The sequence below is a fragment of the Notamacropus eugenii genome, chromosome X (genome assembly GCF_028372415.1).
Source record: "Notamacropus eugenii isolate mMacEug1 chromosome X, mMacEug1.pri_v2, whole genome shotgun sequence".
NCBI lineage: Eukaryota > Metazoa > Chordata > Mammalia > Diprotodontia > Macropodidae > Notamacropus > Notamacropus eugenii.
In genome coordinates, this window is record NC_092879.1 from 9,997,817 (window position 1) to 10,016,512 (window position 18,696).

Below are 18,696 nucleotides of genomic sequence, written 5' to 3' on the forward strand. Positions count from 1 at the left end.
CTATTCTAGGATTTTTCCTGGGGAAATATTCTCTGGGTCTTTCAAGGTCAACAAGGGGAGGGGGATTGCATTTACAGATCACTGCCGTCTTGGCTCCCAGAAGTTCAAGAAGGTGACTTACAGATTTATAATCTGCGGGCTGATAGTCTCAGGAGCAGCTGCTGCTGTTACCTGGGGTTCTGTGCTTCTCTCTCACTCAGTTCCACTGGACTCCCATCCTGGGCTGATGTGTTTGAGAATCTGAACTGCTTCAGACCACCAGGTGTTTCCTGCTCAGCTTTGCTATGGCAGGGGTCTGCGCTGGCACAGCCTGTGCTCTCTGTGCTCCTCCAACCCTGTGCAACAGATCCTTCCCATTGACCTTCTGGGCTGTCTTGGGCTGGAAATCTGCCACACTCTGTCTCCTAGTGGATTCTGCCACTCTAAAATTTATTCAGATTCTCTTTTTAGAGGTATCTGAAGTAGTTTGCCTTAGAGCTTAGGTGAGTATGGGCTCTCACTCCACCATCTTGGCTGCCAGAAGGTGGGATTTTAGATGGGATCAGAAGGAAGCCAGAAAGTGAGGAGGAGGAGGGAGAGCATTCCAGGCAGGAGAGATGGACCACCAGAGAAGAGGCCCAGAGATGGGAGGTCATGTTTGATGAACAGCCAGAAGGCCAGTGTCCTGGATCCCAGAGTACATGGAGAGAGAAACAGTTAAGGAAAAATAATGCAATCCAGTGGCCACATCTGACAGTGTGTCTGACAGTCTGTTCCCATGGTCCCCTCACCTCTCTGCAAAAAGGAGCACAGAGGAAATATATTCTACCATCTGTTCTAGACTAAGATTAGTCATTGAAGTTATTCTGAATGGACTTCTTTGAAAAACATTCTGTTATCTTTCTGTATTTCTATCACCGTCATCTCCAACTATATAACCCTCCCCACCCCTTACTCAGAAAACCATTCCTTATATTCAAAAAAATAATTAAAAAGAAAATAAACAACAAAACCCCACAAGTTTAGTACAAGCAGTCAACCCAGCAGCTGTGTCTGACTATGCGGTGCTCCCCACTTCTCAGCTCTTCCCTAGGAGGCTAACTTAGAAGAGTAGTTGGCTATCCATCTTCATTTTTTCTCTCTTTCCATTATTTTGTTGTCCAACATATTTTGTTGATTGGTTTTTCAGTTCTGTTTATTTGATTGTGCCATCACTCCAGGAAGTTTCTTGTGTTTTTCTGAATTCCTTATTATCCTTCCTTATGGTACAATAATATTCCATTACATTCAATTACCACACTGTGTTCAATCATTGCCCAATCAATGGGCATCTGCTGTGTTTCCAGTTCTTTGCTACTACAAAAAAATACTGCTGTGGAGATTTTGGTGAACATGGGACCTTTCTGTTTGTCTTTGACTTCCTTGGGGCATGTGGCCAGCAATGAGACCATTGGGTCAAAGAGGATGGACATTTTTCCAAAATGACTAACATTGGCTTCTTTGTGGTAATTTTTAATGTTACTGTGTTCATTATGTACATTGTTCTCCTGGCTGTATTTAATTGACTGCATCAGTTAATACAAATCTTCTCATGTTTCTCTAGATTCCTCATATTTGTTATTTTTTTATGGCACAATAATATTTCCATTACACGTTCAACCATTCATCCATGGATAACCACTTTGTTCCTAGTCCTTTGCTACCAAAGGTGCTGATATTGATATTTTGGTATATATGTGACCTTTCTGTCTTTAACATCTTTGGGATACACACACACACACACACAAACACACACACACACACACACACTCGAGTGAGATGGCTTGATGGGAAGAGACTACTGGGGTATCAAAAACTCCAACTCCTGGCAATCACTCAGTCAACAAACATTTTTAAGTGCGTTTTACTGTGTTGTTAGTACTGTACTATGCCCAGGAGATACAAAGAAAAGCAGAAACACAGTCCTTGCTCTCAAAAGCTCATGTTTGAATGGGAGACAACATAAAAATAACTGTACAAATAAAATACATAATAGTGTAAGACAGGGAACCTCACGGAAGGCTTGAGCAGTTGGAATGGGACTGGGAAAAGCCCCCTGCAAAAGATAGGATTTGAGCTGTCTTAAAGGCCAGGAAAGTCCAAAGCCACAGCCAGTGAAAGAGCATGGAGTTGGGAGATGGCAGGGTTGGGTGGGAAGGTGGGGAGAGAGGTCATGCACCATAAAGACCTGAAAGGTAGCAAAGAGCTAGGTTGTGAAGGGCTTGAAAAAACCAAACAGGACTTGTAGTTGGTACAGGAGATAATGGGGAGCCATTGAGAACATGAGGGAGGAGGTGACAAGGTCAGGTCTGCACTTTAGGAAGACCACTTTGGCAGCTGAATGGAGGTTGGATGGGAGTGAAGAGATGTTTGAGTCAGGGAAACCAACCAGCACTTACTGCAGTAGGCCAAGGGTCAGGTGATGGCCTACACCAGGGTAGTGGAAGTGTCAGAGGAGAGGAGGGGACATATCCAAAGGTTCTGTGAAGGCAGAAGTTGTTCAATCGTGTCCAACTCTTTGTGACCCCGTTTGGGGTTTTCTCAGCAAAGATGCTGGAGTGCTTTGCCATTGCCTTTTCTGTTTTACTTTCCAGATGAGGAATTGAGGCAAACAGGGTTAAATGATTTGCCCAGGGCCACATAGCTAGTAAGTGTCTGAGGTCAGATGTGAAGTCGGGAAGCTCAGTGGTCACTGAACCACCTAGCTGCCCCTGAAATGACAAGATTTGGCAGCAGATTGGATATAGGGCATGAGTTGCAGTGAAGACTTGAGGATGACCCCAAGGTTACAAGCCTGGGTGGTTTACGTCGAAACAAACTGCATATCATCCAGACAACGATTAAGCAACACAAGCCGATTGCTAACAAGCTGGAACCAAGGGTCTCCATAACCAAGGACCCAGAACTTTGGCATTTACTGAGTTAATATCTAGTTTGAAAGGGAGGAAAAACAAGAAGGAAGGAATCAGGAGACACTGAGGAGAGAAGGAAAAGGGGGTTGTTTGTGACATTCTTTAATTTGGGTGACTCTTGGGAAGGGGTTTTAATCTTATGACTTCTCCAAACTCAGGTGACTTTGAGACTTCATTTCACAGAATGATGAAACACAGAGACCAAAGCTATTTCAATATTACAGTGACCAGGAGGACAGAAATAGGAAAGTTGGGAAAGAGGGCAGTTTGGGGGAGAAAGATGAGTTCTTTTTGGACACACTGAGTTTGAGAACCCCTAGGGATACCCAAGAGGTAGTTAGTGATGGCAGCCTAGAGTTCAGAAGACTAGGGCTGGGAATTTGTGTGCATAAAGATGATCATTAAACCTATGGAATCTGACGAGATTAGTTAGGAGAAGAACCAGAGAAAAACCTAGAGAGGAGTAACTTGATCCAAAGTATCAAGGTTTCCAGAGGTCAAAAAGGATGAGGTCTAAAAAACATGCCATTCAATTTGGCCGTTCGATCACCGGTCACTTTGGAGGTGGCAATTTCAGCTAATGATTCTAGCATTTCAAGCACATTAAGGTTTGTAAAATGGTTTACAAATATCTCATTTTATCCTCAAAACAACCCTGAGAGGTAGCCATTAGTATCCTCAGTTTACAGATGAGGAAACAGGCCAAGGTCACACAGCTCTCTGAATCAGAATTCGAACTCACTACTTCCTGACTCCAGGTCCAACACTCTGTGCACTGCATACCTAGTTAAATGAGGATAAAAGCCAGAGAAAAGAGAGGTAGCAAGTGTAGATTGCTTTTCTCAAGGATGAAAGCAGAGATGGTAGGATCAAGGGAGGAGTTTTTAATGATAGAGGAGACAAGAGAAGGTAAGCAGCAAGGAAGCAACTGGTAGACAGAGATGGAAAATAAGGGAGATAGTAGAGATGAGACAGGGCAGTTGGTAGTACAGTGGATAGAGCACTCAGCCTGAAGTCAGGAAGAGACCTGAATTCAAATTGAGCCTCCGATACTAGCCATGTGACCTTGGGCAAGTCACTTAACCTGTTTGCCTCAGTTTCCTCAACTGTAAAATGGGGATAATGATAACATCTACTTACCAGGGTTGTTGTGAGGATCAAATGAGAAAATCTTTGTAAAATGTACTAAGCACAGTGCAGCTGCTAGAGAGGAGAGGATGGGAAGGGATCCCTTGGGCATGCTTGCTTTGCCGAGAAGGGTCACATCTTTCTGTGAGACAGGTGAAGTAGGAAATGGGCAAAGACATCTGAGAGATGTGAAATGAAGAGGGAGTTCAGTGTTGATGGTCTCCATTTTTTGCCATGAGGTTCTCTGCTGAGAGGATGGGGGGGGAAGTTTAGGGGGGAAAGTTTAAGGAGGGAAGAAAAAGTTTGGAAGAGCCACTGTCATGAGTCGTTTCAACAGCCCGTGAATAAGAGTTAAGGTGGCAGATGGTGGGAATGATCCAAGGTTGGGGTTTGGCAAACTGATCAGCGATAGGACAAGGGGTGGGGGACTCAGGAAGACAGAGCAGAGTTGAATTCATTCGCCAAGGTGTTGAGATGGGGAATGAGCAGCATGGAGTCAGTGCAGGACTGATGGCTTGGCAAAGAAGATAGATGGAGAGGGTACCGGGAGATTGAAGGGGTCAGAATGCAGAGGGAAGGTCGGAATGATACAACATTATGTTCATAAGATGGAATTTCAGAGTTCCTGACCATGGAAGTGGGAATCTTGTAAATGATGCAAGATGGGGATGGGGGAGGGTGGATTCTGGCCATCTCTGTGTGAAGCTAAGGCAGAGTGGAGAAAGAAGTCATAGGCAGTGAGGAGACTCAGGACCTGGATACTTGAGGTATGTAGGTTGAAGTCCTTAAGTATGAAAGCAGGGGTCAGGGTGCCAAAACTGTGAGCCAGGCACCAAATTTAGGCTTAGGAAGCCTCATGGGTTGGTAGATAAGGACTATCGGTATCTAGATAAGATGAAAAATTTGGGTCAAATGCTGAATGATGGTGAGGAAGGGAGAGTCTGGAAGTGGTCATGTCCCCCAGCAGGACAAATGGGTTCTGAGTGAAAATGTCACCAGTGCTGGAAAGGAGGGTGTGCAGTGAGGCAAGTGACAACAGGATGGAGCCTGAGCTAGGAGAGTAGGAACATGGAAGGAGTGAGAAAGGAAAAGGGTTAAAGATGAAAATGGGCTCTAGATGGCGCTAGATAGCTCTGTCTACAAAGCTACCTCCCTCCTCCCTAATGCCACATTGGAACAGAGAGATGAAAGACGAGTCCTGGGCCACAGCTGGTCTGGGATGGGGAATCTGATTGGGGGCAACTCATCAGCCATGGCCCTGAGGATTTAGTCACCTGGAGGGCCCAGTTCTAGCTTCCTGGGCCATGAACTCCTGAAAGGCTGCTGAGGAGCACCCCTTGTAGACTAAACCTGCCTTTCTTTTCCTTCCATACTTACCATGGCTAGTGGAGTATAGACTAGGGCTACGTATGGACAAAGTTGCTTTCTCTCCCTCTGTTCTGAATCACCTCCTTGGACATAGAGCTTGGGAAGGGGAACTGTTGCAGAATGGCCTTGCAGCCCATTTGCTCCCCATCCTCTATCTCTCTGTCTCTATCACACACACACACACACACACACACACACACACACACACACACACACACACACACACACACACCCCACTACCACCACCACAATGATCTGACTGTTCCTTTTTGAAGGGGTCTGCTTTCTGGAGAATGGTTCCTCCTCATCACCCTCCTCAGCTAGGAAAAGGCTCCTCTGTTACCTCAGCCCTGGCCTTCACAGCCTGAGGCTGTTCCTAGCCTCTTTCTGCAGAGCTGGGCTTAGAGGGCCATGGGGTCCGCCACCAACAATAGGCCTTCAGATAGCCCCTCCTGGCTGGCCCCTTGCATTCTATAGCAGGCCTCACTCAGTTCCAGTTCTCTCCTGTCTGACCCCACCGCATCACTTGTGAGAGCCCAGAATTCTGTAAAATAGGGAGCTTTGGGGTCAGACTGGCCTACTTGGGAGGGAGGGACCAGGGAGAGCCGCAGGGATGGGGGAATCCCACTTCCTGCTTTCCTGTCTTCCTTCTGAAGCCCCAGATGGCAGCTAACCCACTCCTTCCCCTGAGGACCATAAGACAGGCTGGGGCCAGACGGGTTGGGGGGGGGGGGGAGTTCTCACTGACCAATAGTCCCATAGAGGGCTAGGAATCCCTAACCAAAGGCCAGGTGAGAGACCTGGGCTTGTCTCTGTCATCTTATTTTTGGGAAAAGTAATTCAGTCCATCCCATCTTTCTTCCATAAGCACACAGCCACCCCTCCTCCACCCCTTTGCCATCTATTCCCCTACTTGGGATTGGTGGGCAGAGGCAATCAGAAGTCTAGACAGAGGGGGAAAGGGTTGGAGAAGATTCGTGGGGGAGAGGGGCCCTAGGGCTGTAGGAACTGTGCCCATTTACCCCTTGGCCTTTGCCTAAGCAGCCAGCACAGCCCCCTAGGCAGCTTTCCAAGATCTGCAGGGTGGCACGTGCCGAAAAGAGACTGAGGGCTTTTTTCTCCCTCCTATGTAATGGGCTCAGCAGAAGATCATTGAAGAGGCAGCTGTTGCCATTCAGCCCTTGCCCTCTCCTCCAGGCAGGAGACCCAACAGCGCTGCACTGCTTAATGTTGGTCATTTCACTTACAGCAAAGCCAGAAGACTAGGGGAGTGAGATGGGAGGAACCTAAGATATATTCCTTACCACCACCATGACCCACTGATGCTTGGGCCTTTGGGGGCAGCTGAGGAGGGAGAGAAAAAGGGAGGGCTGTGCTCCCCACTGGGACCTCAAGGCCCTGGAGCCCTGGGGATGAACGTACAGCTCCAGGCCCAAGAAGTAGAAAGCAGCCTGAGGACTTGAATGGGGTCTTTTGTTTGTCTCCTGACAGCCCCAAGGGAAGGGGATATACCCTCCCCCCCAGCCCCTAGCACTACTAAAATGTCTTTTGACCAGCCAGAGGCCTCTCAACTAGAACAGCAGGCTGAGGTTGGCCCAGTTCTTACATTTGGGGAGAGAGCAACGAGACACTGTGGAAAGGGACCTTGGAGACCTTATTCTCAGCCTCCCCAAATTCTATAAAGTAGCAGGATGGAATTTTAGCAAATCTGCCAAAGGGTGTGTATGTGTCTATCCTGTATAGTAGCAACCCTGCCCCTGCAACCCACCTCCCTTCGAAATTAAGCTCCCAAGCCAGCAGATGTAATATTACCAAATGGTGAAGGCATCCTATGCTCCTAGCACTAGGGATCCAAAGAAAAGTGGTATACCGCCCCTGGTTCGAGGATTCTGCAGACAACTGGAGAAACCAACATGTGCAACAGTCTGAAAATGGAAAAGAAACAGAAAGTCATTTCAAGAGATCCTAGTCACTGGAAAGTTTAGAAAATGTTTCATCTAGGGGAGCTGATAAAATCAATCAAGCTTCATCCACTTGTTAACCCTAATCTTTCTCAGCCTCAGTTTCCTCATCTGTCCAATGGGGATCAAAATAGCATGCTGTGTGGATCAAATGAGATCATATCTGTAAAGGGTTTTTTCAAACCTGGAAGTGCTAAGGAAATGTAGATCAGTATTATTTTTGTTTCACTAATTCCCTTAAGGTGCTCTTTGGGAACAGCCTTCAGAGACCACAACATATTCTTTGGAATTGCCTTAGTGGGGGCAAATCTTGATTCTCTGAAGGTGCATATGAGTTTTGGAAACAATCCCAATCGTTTTGAAGGTAATGTCAGGGTAGGAGCTGGCTGAGAAGTAAGAACAGTTTGGGGTCATCAATGTGTGACCAGGGAAGAATGGGACTACCTGTGAAAGTGGGTCCCCAGTGGTCTGAGCTTGTGCAGTCCTGGGGAGTCAGTGTGATCCCCGAGGATATTGCTCTGGAAAGAACAAAGGATCACTGGCAGAGATATTCAAAGGTTTCTTCTTGAAACTACTCTCATTACTTGAGATGACTAGGCTGCCTCTTACATATAGTGAAATATACCTTCTGGAGAAGATGAGACTGAAAGAGATGGGTAAGTGTAAGTGCAGGGACCCCAACATACACAGGAGGGTCTGCTGTACAGGTTCTTTGATCTGCTTTTCTAAAAGGAAAGCAACTTTTGAGGGGTCAACTTTAATCAAGCACATGTATCTCACTTAGTTCAGGGAAAAGTCAGCACCCTGAACCTCAGAGAAAATACAGAGAAACAAAGATCAACCAACAGACAGGACTTCCAAGTGTCTGACATAAGCAATACATACATCCCAGATCAATAGATAGATCCAACTATCTAACCACTATATACATGCATAGTTACCAGAGAGAGAAGCACCAGCATCTGGGTTTTCAAAGCCTCCTTAGCGGCTGCCCAGAGTCTCATCTGGCCAAACACTTCCAATGAGTCACCCCCAAAGTCAAATCTCACCTCAGAGTATTTATACCTTTTTCAGAGTCAGAGGGCATCCCACCCTTGAAAATCAGTGCCTCATTAACAAAAGGTGTGGGTCTTCCTACAAATCTTCCCTAATCAAACTCCCATCAATGGGTGGGGAAGATCTTTCCATTAAGAAGCAAAATTATATTAACAATAAGCAAAAATGTATTATCAAAACAGTAAGAAATTTGACAAATTTGATGGCATCTCTGCCAAAGCGAAGCAAGGATACATTAACATTCTTTGGCCTCTGGAAATGACTTTGGATGTCCAACTTTGAACGTGCTTAGTAGTATAGAGTTGGATCTCCCCTTATACCCCCAGTAAGGTGTAAGTTTATCAGAGACTGCTGTTGCTTGTATCTCAGAGCCTAGAAAGTGCCAGCACATGGCAGCCACTGACCAAACGGTCAGTGGATTGTCTCTGCTTTTCGTTGAACTTGGGAATGTGGGAGGTCCTACTCCTGTTAAATCTCACGTTAGCTAATGTTAGTTTACCTCCTCAGAGCACATAGCTTCTGGAAGGCAGGAGAAACTTAGAAATCCCCTCCTTCCCAACCAGGCCCTTTGGAGTGCTGTGAGATAAGCACAGTGGAAGGAAGGCTGAAGGTCTTGGGATTATAGTACACAAGGGTGCCGGGGACCTTTGGGATCCTCTAATCTAACTCCCATCTTGACCCAAGCAGGAGGAGTCACTTGTGTAAGGTTATATAGGTGGTGACAGGAGTAGGATGCAAATCCAGGTCTCCTAATTCTCACTCCAGTACCTCTTTAAGGGTTGCCCACAAAGAGGCTAAGTCAATTCAGCAAACATTTCAGCAGTCAATGTATACTGCAGGCCTTGTGCCAGGAACTCGAGGTTGGGGGAGACAGGTGCACAGAGCTACACCATCAGACAAGCATGTTAAGTTCCCAGGACAAATCTCTTCTACAGCAGTTCAAGGCAAAACCTCACTTTGGTATTGGTGCAATCAAGGAAGGCTTCCCAGAGGAGGCTTCCCGGAGGTGAGTGGGAAAAGTCCATTCCAGATGTGAGGGACATTGTGGAAACAAGCGAGAGCAGGCAAGAAAGTTGGTGACTGGACTGATTTCCATGTGGAAGATTTGTGTAGGATGGGACAAATAAGGGTTGTCCCTCCTTTCTTTTCAGAGGACCAATGCCATCACCAGTGATGTCTTGTCTTGAGCATGAATTAGATTGAAGTGAGGCAGAGCTGCACAGTCATCTGCCTCACTCTCTTCCAAAGTCAAGGAAGTCCAGCGGCAAGATAAAAGTCAAGAGTGGCCACAACCCGGCATGCGGTGGACCTTGGTGTCTTTGATGTCTGAACAAGCTCTAAGAGTTCCTGCTTCAGCTGCCTTCATGGCTGTTAGGAAGAAATTGTTTACATGTGCCCATTTGTCCAGGGGAAGTATTCACACACTTGGGGAAGACCCCCTTCAAACCTGGATTAGCCCATCTGCAGAGGGACAATTTTACCAGAGTGTAGTTGCTGCACATGCTGCAGCTTCTTGGACCCACAGGTGAGAGATGTGTGCCAGGTGGACACCAAAGGTGCATGAGCAGCCCCCAAAAAAGGACTCAGCAAGCCCTCATGCCAGAGGTGCTGTCCTCCCGGAATACTCCAGTAAAGATGGAAAGCAGGAGGGGAAAGAGGAAGGAGGAGAAGGTAAAGGGAAGGAAGAGAGCGAGGAGGATGAGCTCTTTGAGCAGAGCTGGATGTAAGATTTAGACCTCTTGGTCTTGGAAATCAGAACACCTGGAATCTCTAGATTCAGCTCCAGCTCCAGCTCCATTTCAGTGAGACCTGGGCAAGTCTGTTCCATTCTCTGAGCCTCAGTTTTTCCATCTATAAAATCTGGGTAAAAGATCTCCAAAGACCCTTCTCCAATACTAAGGAAAGAAACATAGAAATTAAATTTCCAAGTGATATCAGGGTCCTTTGAAATGAAGTGACCTGACTGACAGGCTAGTGTTCTAGGTTGTATTTGGAGCTTTGGAGGGGTCAGGAGATGGAGAGAAGGGTAGGGGTGGGGGCTTGAGGATAAAATCTTCCTCCCTGATTTCCTAAAAGAGCCTTCCAGCAGACAGGCCCTGAGGCCAAATGCAATGTGGCCTGAGAAGCTGAGGAGGTATACTACCCTGGCTGGGAGAGTCCAGGCCAGTCCTTTCATCCTCCCTTACACTCCCTTTCCTTTTCTGGGATGCTGAGGCCCAGCTTCCTGCCTAGGCATCTAATCCTAGGCAAGGAGAGGGACAGGCGGGGCCTGCATCTGGGCCTAAAGCCTTCACCACAAGCCCTAACAACAGCTGCCTAACTTGCCTGCCCCCACCCTGACCAACCACAGGCCGCCCCCAAATTGGAGGGTGGAATTGCTTACCTCAGGGTTATTTCCAGCTTAGTTGCCCCAAGCCTCTGCTTCCTTTGGGACCTCTCTTGGGCCCCACAGTTCCGTATTTTCTAGCAGAAGAGGGAGCTCACCCTATATGGCCTTTGGCCTTTTCTCAGCCTGAGTAGGGGGCAGAGCCCAGAGGGCTGAGCTTTGCCCTCATTCCATCAGCAGGCAGCTTCTCTCTTGTAGGGTGCCATGAAGCTTGCATATATATTTGACACTTTTCAAAAATGACCTCATTCGATCCTCACAAAAGCCCTGGGAGATAGGTGCTCTTGTTATCCTCATTTTACATAAACACAGGCTGGGGAAGAGAAATGACTTGCCCTAGGTCACACAACTGATGAGTATCTGCTGCCAGTGTCCAGGCGGGCACTCCCTCCACTGGCCTGCCAGGGGCTGATGCACCCTCCACCAGACAGGTCTCCTTCTACCAGGCCACCAGCATCTGGCCAGACAAGCCAGGCTTCTCCTGGCAGGAAGCTATGCTGGCCAATCCAGGTTCTTCCAGATGGTTTTTCTCATGAGGATGGGAGGTAGGGGGACTGGGAAAGGAGGGCCATAGGGGAGAATTGGAAGGCGTGCGTCTGATGATTTGGGATAAGGGTGGAGGGTGGTTTCCTTTATTTGGGTGCCAGCTTCCTGATTCTCCTTCCCTACCCAGCCACGTTTGCTGAGCCCAGTCACCCCTCCCTGCCATAGCCTATAATGAAAGGGCCACATATTTCAGTCACATGAGCGTCACCACCAAACCTTGGCCCAGCAACGGCCCCAGAAAGCAAGGGTTTAGGTCCAGTGAATCGGGCAAGAGAACCATGGAGAGCAGACAGAGCTGGGGGAGGCTGACCCTGGCCCAGGCACGGAAGGAGAGGTGAGTATAAGGTGAGGACAGAAAGTAACAGGAGAGAGCATGGACAGGACAACATGTGTCTTCTTTCTGTCTTGTGCATTCTCCATTCTGCTTAAGGATCAGCCCAACCCTTTGGAAACTCTAGCCACTCAGACTAGGGCCTGGCTTCCCGAGAGTGAGTTTGAGAGTCATCTTGGAGAGCAAGGCTCCAAGGAAGGTAGAGAAAGTTTGGAGAAGATTGGAAAGGAGCTGATAGATAGGGGGTAGAGGCAAGAAAAAGTGAGAGGGCTGTACCAATTTCTCCCAAGATCCTCTTGGCCCAGTGGCCCTGCCCAAGTAGAGACAGCCACGTGGCACAGGTGACAGAGCCTGGAGTTGGGAAGACCTGTCTCAATGTGGCCTCAGATACTGATTAGCTGTGGAACCCTGGGCAAGTCATTTCACTTCAGTTTGCCTCAGTTTCCTCAACTGTAAAATGGAGATGATAACAGCACCTGACTCCCAGGGTTTGCTCTTAGCTACAAAGACTGAAAAGGTCATAGTGATGCTATCAGTGGGTATGAGGGTTATGGCAGAGCAGAAGGCTTCCCAGACACTGAACTTGGCTAATCTTGTCAGATGGGGGAATAGGAAGCAAAGGAAGGAGACCTGAGCATTGACTAAGTGCCTACTGCATGCCAGATACTGTGCTAAGCATTTTACAAATCCGATTGTATTTGATCCCCACAGCCGCCCTGGGAGGGAGGTACTGTTCTTATCCCTATTTTACAGTTAGGGAAACTGAAGCAAACAGAGGTGACTTGACTTGCCTAGGGTCACACAGCTACTAAGTGCCTGAAGCTGGATTTTGAACTCAGGTCTTCCTGGACTGGAGTCTGATGTCTATCTTTTGCACCTCCTGGCTGCCCTCAGGCACCAAGGATTGAAGCCAGTGTGGGAAAACTGCCCTGTCTACCCCCTCTCTCTTTTTCCCTTCCACACCCTGGCATCCACAGTCCCTGTGCTTTTTTTTGCTAGCATCTTCTAGGCTGCCAACTTTACCACACACTCTGCAGAACCCCCATCCCAATTGCATTCCCCATGCCCTTGTGGCCCCAGCCAAGCCCTGCCCCTCTCTGCACGCTCAGCACATGCCTGGGCTTCTCCCATTCTGTAGCCAGGAGCTAGGGCCACATCTGGAGCCTATAAAGTCCTCTTGGAGGTGTTGGGTTTCAGCTGTTTATGAATTCTGGAGGGAAGGAGGGCTAACTTGGGGGCATGGGGGTTGGGGAGAGATAGGGGTCCCTCCTCCCCTGCCCCCAGTGATCCGGAACCCTCCTCCTCTCCCTCCCTTCTCCCCCTTCCCCAGCTGTGCCTTGAAGTCATTCTCTGAGCTACAGCTCCCCCCTGGAGGGGTGGCGGGACGGTGGTGGTGGAAGATAGAAAGCCAGAGTCTTTGTGGGGCAAGGACTGTGCTGGGGTGCAGGGACAGGTAGGGTGTGATCCGAGAAGGGAACAAGGATCTGCCAACTCTCTAGCCCTCCTCACGGTTTTGCTCAGCTGACTTCAAGCCTGCTGCCTGATTTTTCTTGCCCACCTCCACCCCCATCCCTCTGGGCCTGCTTTTCTCACCCTGCACCTTCAGTGCTGGTTCTCACCCAGCTCTCACACCAAAGCGTCCTGCTAAGGAAGGAAGGGAGGAAGGGGGGTGCTGGCTGAGAAGAGCTTTCCTCCAGCAGCACCAGCTATCAAGCGGCTATTTCAAGCTTAGGCTCACGGGGCAGGTTGGGGGAAAGCTTTCAACCCCTCATTCCCCCACACCCCAATGTCAGCCTCTCCCTCCCCTCTGCTGCCTCTCTTTAACCAGCATCCAGGTTGGCCCTTGTACTCCTCTCCTGGGTGGGCACTGGGTGCAGGATGGCTTGGGAATTGGTAGGGGGGTTCATACAGTTCATCAGATTCATTGCTGGAAAGAGGAAAAGAGAACGCTCCTCTAGTTCCCTGAGTCAGTAGGTCTGGGGAGAAGGAGGAAGCAGGCGTGCTGTGGATTTGGGGTGGGGACAAGGGAGAAGGCATTGGGAAGATAGCAGAGGGAAGGAAGCAGAGATGTTGGCTTCAGTGGAAACCTCCCAAGCCCCTTGTGGGCTCTGCTTCTCATTCTTCCAGCTTTCCACTCTTGCTCATTGGGATTCTCCCCAATGACAAGCTACAAGCGAGTGGGGAGCTGGAGAAGTCAGTCAATGAACGTTTGATAACTGTCTTCTAGGTGCCAGGCTCCATGCCAAGCATCAGGGATACAAAGAAAGGCAAAAGACAAATTCTTACCTTCCAGGAACTCCCAGTCTAATGGGGGAGGGGGAACAACATGTAAACAACTATGTACGGACAAATTCTGGACAGGAGAAATGGGTGATCACCAACAAAAGGAAAGCATCAGCCTTAAGGATCAAGAAAAGCTTCCTGGAGAAGATGGAATTTCAGCTGGGACTTAAAGGAAGCCAGAGAAGCCAGGAGGCAAAGATGAGAAGTGAGAACATTCTAGGCAGAGGGGGAAAGCCAGGGAAGATGCTTAGAGGTGGGAGACGGAGGGTCTTGTTCTTGGAACAAGTATCAGTGGATCAGAGTGTACGGAAAGAGGACTAAGGTGTAAGAAGACTGGAAATGTGGGGATAAAGGTTAGGCTATGAAGGGCTTTGAAGACCAAGCAGAGCATTTTATATTTGATCCTACACATAATAGGAAGAAGCTTAGGTGGCTCAGTGAATAGAGCAAAGGGCCTGGGGTCAGAAGACCTGAGTTCAAATCCATCCAGCCCCAGACACTTCCTAGCTGCATGACCTTGGGCAAATCATTTAATCTCTATTTGCCTTACCCCACTGGAGAAGGAAATGTCCAACTTCTCTAATATATTTACCAAGAAAACCCACTGGGTCACAGAAAGTCAGACACAACTAAACAACAAAGCAGGTGATTGGGAGTCTCTGGAGTTTCTTAAATGAGTAACAGCATCAGTTCTTTACATTAGGAAAATCACTTTGGAGGCTGACTGGAGGATGGCTTCACCAGCAGGCTATTTATTGTAGCAGTCTGGGTGCCAGGGTATTAAGAGCCTGCACTAGCACCATGCTGGTGTCAGAGGAGAGAGAGAGATGTTTGAGACGTTACCAAGGTAAAATTCACACACAACAGCTTGGTTATGGAGGATGAGAAGGAGTGGGGCATCATCCAAGATGCCATGTAGTAGGTGACACCTGGGGACTGGGAGGATGCTGCTGAGAGTGAAGGTTAGAAGGGGAGAGGGTTTCAGTGAGTTGAGTTTCAGACCTATTGAGTTTAAGATATCTACTGGACATCCAGTTTGAGATATCCAGAAGGCATTTGGCAATGGGACCCTGGAGCTCGGTGGAGAGGTCAGGGCTGTAGATTTGGGAAGCATCAGTATGAAGATGATGATCGATTCCATGAGATCTGCTCAGATCACCAAGTGAAATAGTCTAGAGGGAGAAGAGAAAAGGACTCAGGACAGAACTCTAGGGGAACCTCATGGTTTGTGGGCATGATCTGGATCAAGATCCAGCAAAGGGGACTGAGAAAGAGCAGTCAGACAGGTAGGAGAGAGGGATGTCCTGTCCCATAAACCTAGAGAGAAGAGAGAATTCAGAAGGAGAGGGTGATGGACAGTGTCAAAGACTCCAGAGAGGTCAAGAAGAGAGTGGATCATTTTTTCCATCTTGTTCCTTTTCCCCTTCTCACTAAATTCTGGCTGCCAAGCCCCAAGAGGATTGTGGTAGAAGGAAGGTTAGCTTCAGGCCTCCCTTCCCCCTACTGATGGGTGACCCAGAGAAAGGGCTCTCCTAACTCAACTCCTCCCCCAACTATGGCCAAGGGCAGTGATTCATCTTCCTCTCCCATCACTCTCCTTTATCCCTGACACACCTCTTAGAAGATCTGTGGTTAGGCCTCTGAGGTGGGGGTGGGTGTCTCAGGAATTCCCTCCAGTAAATGGGGGTGAGGAGAGCTGACCACAAAGGGTGGAGTGTGGTTGGAAAAGAGGTTAAGGATTGTGGATCCAGCTGGAGGTTTGGGGGAGGGGGTGTGTGTATGTGTGTGTATATGTGTATGTGTGTATGTGTGTGTGTGCCTGCCTGTGCCTGCTTGTGCATGTGACAGTGATCACAGAATTATAACTGTGGTCACACGTGAAAGGGTCCTTAGAAATCATCTAGTCTAACCCATTCAATTTTCAGAAGAGGACACTGAGGCCCAGAAAGGGGGAAAGACTTAGTTAAGGTCTAAAAGCCACCAAAAAACTGAAAAGACTTGCTTCTGAATGCACATAGTTTCAGGTACTAGAAAGGCCAACCGAAGAGGGGGAGAAGTACCTCACCACATAAACAGAAGCTTTCTACTCCAGGAGAGAAGGCTTCCCAGTATCCCAGGTAGAAGGAATGATTCTGGTTTATCTTAGCTAGAGGAGGGAGCAAGTCATCACCCTGCAGAATAGCTGCCTCCCCACCCCCTTCCAAATAAGGAAATCATCCTCCTTGCAAGGGAGATAATTATGTCTGTTGTGGGGAGAAGGGGGAATGATCCCTTGGGAAGGGGCTTGCTCAGGATGCTGCTCCAAGGTGAATGATGCTCAGGGCCCACATGGTCCAGACAATCTTCGAGAGGAGATCCTTTCCAGCTCCCAGATGTGCTATGCTTCTGCCTGTCCAGCTGCATCTGTCACCCATTTCCTCCCTCCTGGCCCACCCCAACCCCATTGGCAGGAGCCACAGTATGAGGGTCAGTCCCTTCCCAGACAACCATGTTCTCCCTCTCAGAGGAACACCTTGCTTATCCCACTCCCCCCACACCCCCAGCTCTTCTAAGCCTTTTCTCTGTCTGGAAGTGCTGGGAAAGAAGAGAAAGAAAGAAAGAAAGAAAGAAAGAAAGAAAGAAAGAAAGAAAGAAAGAAAGAAAGAAAGAAAGAAAGAAAGAAAGAAAGAAAGAAAGAAAGAAAGAAGGAAGGAAGGAAGGAAGGAAGGAAGGAAGGAAGGAAGGAAGGAAGGAAGGAAGGAAGGAAGGAAGGAAGGAAGGAGAGGAGGAAGGAAGGAAGGAAGGAAGGAAGGAAGGAAGGAAGGAAGGAAGGAAGAAAGAAAGAAAGAAAGAAAGAAGAAAGAAAGAAAGAAAGAAAGAAAGAAAGAAAGAAAGAAAGAAAGAAATGTATTCAGCATTCCCCAGAAATCAGACTACAAGATTTCACCCAGAATAACACCTCAACTCTCAGCTGCCCACTGGAGGTGCGGTTTGTCAGTGCTGGGCTGGGGGCTGGGGCCTGGGGCCTGGTGGGCTTGGCTAAGCCTGGGGCTCTGTAGTTCATCTCTGTCACCATGGAAACCAGGCCTGATACTGGGTGGCTGCTAATTGAGTGAGCTCCATCTAGAGCTGAGCTCCCTTATATGGAATAGTTGAGGGGGGGGAGCTGGTTCCCAGAAACTGAGGCCTGGCTCCTCTCCCCATCTGTTGAGGTGTTAGCATCTGGGGGGAGGGAGGAGGGCTCATTGGGAGTTTGAACTCTGGAGGGCAAGCCCCTCATTGGACCAGTTGGTGGAGGGCTGCTTTACTCTGGACCTCCTTATACAGCAGAGGGAGGATCCCTCCCAGCCCACCCCCATCTCTAAGTGGCCTAAGTGAGGGACCAGATGCCCAGCACCTCTCTCAGCCTCAGTCTGTCACTAGGCACATTCGTGCTTGGAGGTGTCTTTGTTCCTGGCTCCTGTAAGAACCTAAAACATGCTTGTTGATCATTTGAATGAACTGAGCATATAACAGATTGGCTTGGAGGGGATACTGTCTGGGGCAGGGGGGGGGGGGGCTGGGAATAGAACTGGGAAGGGGCTTTGTGTTTGCATAATCATAAAAATCAGAGAATTCCAGAACCTCAGACAAGGGAGTGACTTGTCAGGTCATTTTGTCCAACCCTTTCATGCAGAGAGGGCATAAGATCTGCTCAGGGTCACACAGCAGCAAGTTAGTGGCACAGAAAGGACTTGAATTCTAGCACTCACGTTCTCCCCACTACACTGTCCTGCCTCCAGGAGGAGAGAATAGATGTGGTGGTAGTGGGGGGAATGTGTGAATGGGGGTCTGACTGTGGAGGGGTGTATGGGTATGTATGTAAATGTGTATGGATGGATGTGGGGGGGGAGATAGGAGTTGGGGGGTCTCTGACTATGTGGGAAGGTATGAAGGGGAAGCCTGTGGCAGGGTGGGAGTGGGGAATATATATAGGTGTGTGAGTGGATGTGTATTATGGGTAGGTATCTGGGGAGGTATATAGATAGATGTGTGTGGTGGGGGTGTGTATATGGTTATGGTATGTGTATATACATGTGTGGGGGAAGAATGTGGTAATATCTTAAGGGTCTCAAATTCACAGCAGTCCTAGGAGTAAGTATGTATGAATGTCTAAGGTTTTGCATCCATATAGTGAGAAGTAGGGTAGGGCTGGAGTACATGGAAGTGTGTGAACAGGGATTGAGTGATTTCTGATTGAGTCTACCACCCCTTGGTTTGTATGGCTCCTGGGGCTCTGGGTTATGTTGGTATGGAGTGTAGGTATCACTGGCTCTTTACAAAGTCACAGAAATTTAGATTTAGAAGAGATCTGAGGTTCCATGGAGTCCAACACTTCTCTGAAAAGATCTCCTTCCCCACTATCCCATACTGGAGGAGGGGTCACACAGCTTCTACTTTAAGTTACCCCATGTCAAGGCAGCCCATTCCATTCTTAGACAGCTCTTAATCAGTATTAGGAAGCATTCCCATCCTTGGGGCAGCGAGATGGTTCAGTGCAGGGCCTAGAGTCAGGAAAACTCATCTTCCTGAGTTCAAATCTGGCCTCAGACACTTACTAGTTGTGTGACCCTGGGCAAGTCACTTCACCCTGTTTGCCTTAGTGTCTTCATCTGTAAAATGAGCTGGAGAAGGAAATGAATGGGAAACCATTTCAGTATCTTTGCCAAGAAAACCTCAAAACCTCAA

The 18,696-nt window shown here is 48.3% G+C and overlaps 1 protein-coding gene across 1 annotated transcript in view; it reads left to right on the top strand.

The window, feature by feature from the left end:
* The window catches only part of FAM50A (family with sequence similarity 50 member A), a 33,714-nt gene that overhangs the window by 11,296 nt on the left and 3,722 nt on the right, over nucleotides 1–18,696 (top strand). The window lies entirely within an intron of this gene.